Genomic DNA, 8,184 nt, shown 5'->3' with positions numbered 1-8,184 from the left:
AGATTGAAAGAAGTTAATTGCATGAGTATTTCTATCAGAAAGAAAGCACTTTGTTGATTGCCCATGTACTTTTAAAATGCATCCAGAGAAAAAAATAACTTCAGATAAATTTCTTTTTTCTTAATGAGTAATTCTATTTGTGAAAGGAATTCTCATCTTGGAAATCTTGGGTAATTTTTGTTACATCACACTACTGAATTTATATATAATGGTAGATGAAGATTACAGTCACCTAATTTTCTAACAGATGATACAAAGCCTCAACTATGATTAGGAGGTTTTTATTAGATCGGAGCAAGGCCATGGCAGTAAGGACAGATGCTTCTCTGATCTTCAGTCCCTGCTTTGCAGTGGGAAAGAATCAAAGAAAGGAAGGAAAACAACAAACACACACACACACCTGCGTCATACAGTCCTTGCCTCTTGCCTTAAAATCAGGAGCCTAATGGCTCCATCTTTTAAATTCTTGTTTTAGAATTTAATACAAGCCACCCTAAGATGCAAATTGGAATGCCAGAGTCTTAATCCTTCAGAAAAAAAAGGAAAGGAAAAAAAGAAAGAAAGAGACTAAAGAAAGGCATTTTCATTGCAACCACAGTTAGACCTTATCAGGTGGTCGCTTGCAAATGGTGTTGCTTCTCACTTTTAAAGAGGCTCCTAGTGTGTGCCTTTGGCCTTCTCCCCTTTAATAGCACCTTCTTCACATGTCTCCTGTGTCTTTGCTATCTGAGATTGTAATTTGCAAAAGAAATAGTTAATTGTTTACTTGTTGGAATCCCAACCAGGGCTTCCGTGAAAGAGGACTAGCTCTATAGGAGAACAGCAATAAAAGCATCACTTTGTTTCCTTGAAAACATAATCATAAGATGATGCAAGGATATAATTCATTTTTCATCAGAATTCAGGCCTTTGACTATACTTTCCTTGCCACTGGTCTGCTGGACATTTCTGCCAATGGCCAGTTAGTATTCGTACTTTACTGTGTCTAAAATCAAACTCATCATTTTCCCCAAAATCGAGCCCCTCTTCCTGAATTCCTTATCTTGTTACTTGGCACCAACATCCTTGCAGATACCCAAGATATCAGAGGTATCGATGTCTCCTGACATTTGACTCCTGACATCAATCAGTCAGTTCTATCTGTATAATAAAGGTCTTCTGAATTGATCTCCCATTTTCCATTCCCAGTGCAATTATCTCAACTCCCATTCAGTCCACTCATGTGAACTATTACTATAGGCTCTGACCTGGTCTTTTACTCCCTTGCTTGCTTGTTCTTCCTTAATTCATCTTTTACTCTGTTACCTAGACCATCAATCTTTCCCTATTCCTTAATATCCAGTATACTAAAAGTATAAACATGAAATTCAAGGTCCTCTACAATATCAATTGCAAACATAGGCTAAACATTTACAATGGTGCCAGGCTAAGTGCTTTTTCCATGTATTAATTTATTTAATCTTCATAATCACCCACTGAGAAAAAAACTATTATTGTCCCTGGTACTGATAAGGAAACTAAGACCCAGAGAGGTTAGGAACTTGCCCACGGTCACGCTGCCAGTAAGTAGAGGATCTTGAGTGAAGTGTGTCAGGCAATGAGTAAGACAGAATAGTGTTCCAATCAGAGGAGACTGCATATGAAATGTGGGAGTGGCATGGAACCCCCAAGGCACTGAAAGGAAGATGGGTGGAGAGCAGTGAGCTTAAGAGTGACAAAAGGTGAGATCAAGGAAGAGATAAGAAAAGATCACCAAGGGCCTATGAGGTATGTTAGGGAGTTTGGACTTGGTCTAGAACTTAACTTGCAGCCATTGAATGTTTACAAGAATGTTTTGGTTCATAGAAGCTTATTCATAATAGACAAAAACTGGATCAAGTCCAGGTGCCCATCAAAATTGAGAATATAAGAACAAACTATATCACAGCTATTTTATGGAATACTATTCAGCAATAAAAAGGAATGAACTCATCACATTTAACAATATGGATGAATCTCAAAAAATCATGCAGAGTGATAGAAGCCCTACAGAAAAGAATATGTAATATGCAATTCCTTCTATATGAAGTTCAAATATTTATGGCAGGAAAAATAAAAAATCAGAACAATGGTTGTTTCTGGGGGTTGGGGTAGGAATTTACTGGGAAGTATGGTTACCAGATAAAATATAGGATGCCCAGTTAAATTTGAATTTCAGACAAACCACAACAAATGCTTTTAGGGTAAGTATGTCCAATGCATTATTTGAGACATACTTATACTGAAACCATATGCATTGTTTAGTTGAAATTCAAATTTAACTGGGTATCCCATATTGTGTGTGTGTGTGTGTGTGTGTGTGTGTGTGTGTGTGTGTGTGTGTTTGTGAAAGAGCAACCCTATGAGGGAGGAACATGAGAGAACTTTCTGGAGTGGCAGTAATGATCTGTATCTAATAAGGGTTTGGGAATGCCTTTGCCAAGCACATGTAAATTTGTGCATGTAAATATGTGTAAATTTTACTGCAAAAGAAGAAAAAAAGAGTCATAAACAAGTATTGAACCCTAGTTAGTGATAGGCACCCTGAAGTATTAGGAAGGAAATGTATGGATGTATGTAATTTACTTCAAAATGCATTAATAAGAAGGATCAATGGGAGAGTAGAAGGATGAATAGATAATGTAATAAAGTAAGCATGGTAAAATGTTAATTGTAGAACCTCAGTGGGGAAGTAGATGGGTGTTCACTGTAAAACTCTTCCAACTTTTCTGTATGTTTGAAAAGTTTCTTAATGAAATGTTAGGGAAAAAATCCTTGCCATGCACTCACAGAGTATACATTGCAGTGGAGGGAGACAGACAATAAAATTAGTAAATAAATTATAGAGTGAAATTGAAGTTGATACAGGGATGGAATTTAGGGAATGCTGGGAGTGGAATTCACAATTTTAAATAGGGTAGCAGGAGGGACTGGACTGCCTGAAGGATGCGGGATGAGCCCTGCAGATCTGAGGCAGGAGCGATCCTGACAGAGGAAATGGAGAGGTGAGAGTGGGCTTGGAGGGTATTGAGCAGAAAAGGGTTTCATTTTTAAGTAATCCCTCTGGCCGTTATGTTAGGAGCAGACAGAGACTCTCAGACCTTGCCCATCACTAAGTTTGGTTAATATCTTCCCTATATCAGCTATCAATAAACATGTATTGGACGAGCCATGCTAAACATGAAATGGGGAATCTTTCAGTGGACCACAAATGTTTTGTTCTTTGAGATACTGTTTTTCAAACCAGTATTACTTACTTTACTGAGGCATTAAGTGGAATTTTTTGTCCTCCATTTGGTGAGAGAAAATAACAGACCACATCTAACTTCTTATTTCCTCAGTAACAACCAGGAAGAAACCAAAAGGCTTTGATGATAATTAAACAGACTTGAGGCTTTTCTAATTTAACTAGGAAAGGGGTGGCTATCTGTGAGCCTCTTCCCCTGCATCCAGCTTCCCCAGCCTCCGAGACAATTGCTGCCTTCTCTCCAAATGTTTATAAACTTATTTAAGGGAGTACAAGCATTGAATTCCCATAAGGTGGCCCTTGCGAAGCCCCTGCCCCATGCAGCATGCTATCCCAGGCTTTCTGCCTGCGACCCACTCACGATCAAGGGTTTATCCAGGTCAGTTCTCTCTGACATTAACTAGCCCCATCTGTGACGTTAAGTAGCCCCATCTGCCCCTCTCAAACACTTGTCCCTGAATATGACAGCTCTCTGCCCTTGGATAGCCTAGTCTACATGGAATTAAGATACTTTCCCCACCGTATTCCACCTTCTACAGCAGCCCTCCTCCTCCAGTGTTTGTAGCTCATTCTCTCACTCACCACTGAACACCGTATTTATGTATAGTGCAGCCACATGGGCCATCTCACTGCCTCCAACCCCGTACCTGGAAACAGGGAATGTGGACCCCTTTCCCCCTGAGGTGAGTTCTCTGGCCCTGAGGGCACCCACAGGAGTTGGACAAGTCTCCTTTAAATTCCCCTCCCTAATCCTGGTGGGCCAGGACTAACCTAGGAATCTTGAGTTTCCTTCTGAACTCTTCCTGTAGGTCAGGGGCCTTCGTGTGAACTGGAGCCCCTGGCCTTCGGAAAGCTCCTACATTCCAGCAGCCGGTTCACAGACTGAGCTGCATGGGGATTTTCTCTGCACCAAGAAGCAAAAGAATTCTCTACCAACAGCAGGTGATTTCCAGCCACTTGTTTTCTTACAGCTGCAGTCTGGAAAATAACCTAGACAACAAAGAACCTGCAAAGAGATATTTTATGGAGAAATACCAATGAGAGTTCCAAATGATATTCTGGAGTTTTTAGAAGCATTATCAGGTGGAAAAAAAATTAAATCTACCTTTATTTAAAATTTTCTCACCAACCCACATTAATAAGTATGTTAGCATAAAGAACACATTTTTTTCTAACATAAGGGTCAAAAAAGAGCAAATATCCTTAATAATTTATTGCTTTGATTATAGAAAAACAATACCAGCACCTTAACCAGAACTATTGACTCTTTACCTACTGGACTGAACTAACACCATTCTGAAAAGTTGTTAGAAATATTGACTGATTAAATGGAGAAAATCCATCTTGGATTTTGTCTACAAAAGATATACCCAACTATAAAGAATCAGAGATCACATTTGAATTTTTCATAGCAACTGGGACATGAATAGAATTCATTGAAAATCCTAAAATAATACATATTCTTCTGTTTGAAACTATTTCCCCACAACACAGATGATGAAAGTTTAAAACAAACAGCAAATGAGACTAGAGTTTCTCTTTGTTATTCTCCTGTCCCCTTCTGAGGCAAATGTGAATGAACAGCAAAAATTGCAGACAGCACCCATGGAAGAGACAAAAAAGGAGAAAAATTGAACCTGAACAATTCACAAAAAGTTAAAATTCTGGTTCTTCCACTTCATTTGAATGATTAAAAGTTGAATGTAATAGTTAGAAAACAAAAATATTTTGCAATATTTCAGATCCCCACAGTAGTGTTTCAGATGAGTTACTGATTGGCAAAAAGAGAACACAAAACTCACATGCATGTATACACGTGTGTACACATGGGGTAAGATTAAATTTCTGGCTTAACCAATGATTTGGAACATGGGTTGGCGTCATAGGGCAGGAGGAAGTGCATCCAACACTACTAAACTTCCTGACATTGGAGTCATGATTTTCCTGTAGCACATTTAAGGTTATTTGGTGCTTTCTAGCATCATCCTGGATTTTGGACCTTCCAAATATTCAACACTATTCATTATTGAATCTTATTTTTTTCCAATCCTCAGATGGACACAGTGGGCCAGTGGATGCTCCTTCAGGTTGACTCTTTTGTCACTCTCTCCATACAGACTTAAAGGCATTCCTGTTTTTTAACAAGATATTCCAGTCCTCAGTTTTCCAGATAAGATATAGGAGAACAAGATAAATTTAAATTTCAGAGAAACAATGAGATTTTTTAATATAAATATGTTCCACATATTACATGGTACATACTTATATCAAAACAGTCTTTGTTAGATTATCTGAAATTCAATTGTAACTGGGCAGACATTTTTATTTGCTAAATTTGACAGCCCTATTCAGGTCCATATTGAAACCCCTGGCCCAAGTATGGAATTAGCTACTCACTAAGGTGCCCTGGATCTTTGTGGAAAATGGTGGAAGAGATCAGATTTGTAGTGCTCCGGGTATACATTATACACTGTTTTGCATGAAGACAATGGGCACGCCAGTGTGACAAAGAGGCTGTCAGTGACTTAATGACAGCAGAAAATTGTATACATATCAAAAGAGCATGGATCCATCCTCACTGTATACTTTTGGCTTTCTCTAATATAAGAATTTATTGATCAAATTTAATCGATTCTCTCCCCCCCCCTTTGAGATACCAGCTTTCCCTTGATCCACTAAGTTTAATGTAATACCAAACCATAATATTAAATTAGAGGAATGACAAAAACAAACAAACAAATGAACAAAACCCTCTACTTCTCCCCAGGGTTAGTCACTTCCATGGATACTACTATAATTATTACTCTTTTATAGAGACAACTATAGAGTCGAGCTTCAATTTCTTAAAAGCCTTCTTTACCTCAGTACTGAACCAAAATTCCAATTCAATTAAACATGTCAGGAAACATAATCAAATATATATATGGTATATGATCAGAGACTTTAAAAACTTTAACAAAAAGTTCAACTTCAACAATTTCTGTAGGTCCATGTAATTTTCACAAAATGGTATGGATTTCACAAGAACCAACTCATAAAAGTCACCAGCACATTTTTAAACATAATTTAGTTGAAATATTATGTTAATATTAAATTTAAATTCGATCTAGTACCCAAACTGGTTATTTATAACCTTGGTGGGATTTGTTATAAAAGCAAATACAGGATGATTGTACGAAGGGTTGGCTCCAAAATCTGAATCCTTTCTTTGTGGACTAAAACACACTATGGCTACAACTCGAATTTTGCAGTTTGTGCATTTGTCACTTCAGAGATAACATAAAAAGTTACTTTTTTTTCCTGGGTAATTTGTTGGCTTAGGCTCCACGAAATCTCTGAAGGGGGGATGTGGTTTTCCAAAATCCAATCAGTCCAACTGAGGACTGGCCTTCCTGCAGGAGCAGGAGCAGCTGCTGGTAGAAGGTCCTGGGTGGCAAATGCCTATGCAATCCCCAGGATCTTACCTGCTTGGGGCTTATTCTCTGCCCTCTTCATGCCAGAGATTCCTTTACTGCCTGAGAATTGGGGGGTGCCCCAGATCCTTTGGTAGGACTGACTTCCTTCATCTCTCTGATAGACCTTGGGCTTGGACAGGTCTGAGCAGTGCACGAACTCAAGTCCCTTTGCTTTTATTTTGCCATCCATTTCATACACCCCTCTCTCCTCCAGCACAATAAATTTCCTCTCTATACAACACCCTCCATTTAACATCACCTCACATTCTACAATATTTTTGTCACAGCATTTCTCTTTTACCAAAAAAAACAAAAATAAGGGGAGGGATCTGACCACCCCTTTTTGGTTCATAAACCTGATAACTTCAAGTAAGACTTTAAAGAAATCCAATACTATTGTCCCGAAGACTTTTACTTGGAGAAGAACTTTTTGGTAATAAATTTCCAAAAGATACTGACATTTTTTTCTCTTTTAACTCAGTTTGCCTGAGTCCTTTTCTCTATATAAGATTGTCTTATCTCTAAATGAAATGTAATCACAATAGATTTAACACTTTATTTGAATTGCTTTGAGCCTTTTCAAATTCATTATTTTAAATTTTCAATTACAAGTCACTTCTTATTCCAAATAAAAAAAGTTTTTCTTAAACTACATCCTCCACAGAAGAGGAATCACTTTCTTCGGACTTGAACGATTAGGAAAGCCAACATGGAGTAGGCAATACATAGACTGCACTTGAACAAGACTAGATATTTGAGTGAGATGTATACCTTAACTGCTGTATCCCTCCCATTTAAGGCTCTCTCATCCTCAGTTTCCTCATCTGTATAATGAGGGACAAAATAATACTTACCACATAGGGATGTCATGAAGATTAAAGGATATAAACATGCAAAATGCTTACTACATTGTCTTATGTACAAGTGCTCAATAAACATTAGCTAACACCACATTGTTTTGATTATTATCTTTATGCAAAGGATGAGTCAAAGATGACTCAAAGGCTAGGACACCTAGGAGGCATGTTCCCACTCAGACAGGGAACACGGAAAGAACACAGTCAAATCTTTTATTTCCTCATCTCCGACAATCTGGTACCCCATTCACTCCACCTGAGCTCCCTGCTCCCATTGGGTCATGGCCTAGATCTTATATTTACAGAAAGCTGAACTTCCTCCCATAATAGAATAGCTCATCCACCCCAGTTTGCCCAGGATAATCTCAGTTTGTGCCTGCTCCTCTCAACAGTGTCCCAGTTTGGATAATAAATCATATGGTCACATTATCCATCATCTCAAATTCAAGCATCCACTCTTCCTAACACATTTAATCTGTCCCATTCACTTCCTCTACTATCCCAACTTCCAACATTTTTTTCCTCCTTGCCAGAACCTCCAATCCACTGACATTCCATATTTTCACTTCCTTTCTCACTTTCTTATTTCCCCAGCTTAGTTTTCATG

Source organism: Choloepus didactylus, chromosome 14, assembly GCF_015220235.1.
Source record: "Choloepus didactylus isolate mChoDid1 chromosome 14, mChoDid1.pri, whole genome shotgun sequence".
Taxonomy (NCBI): Eukaryota; Metazoa; Chordata; class Mammalia; order Pilosa; family Megalonychidae; genus Choloepus; species Choloepus didactylus.
This window is presented reverse-complemented; position numbering follows the sequence as displayed.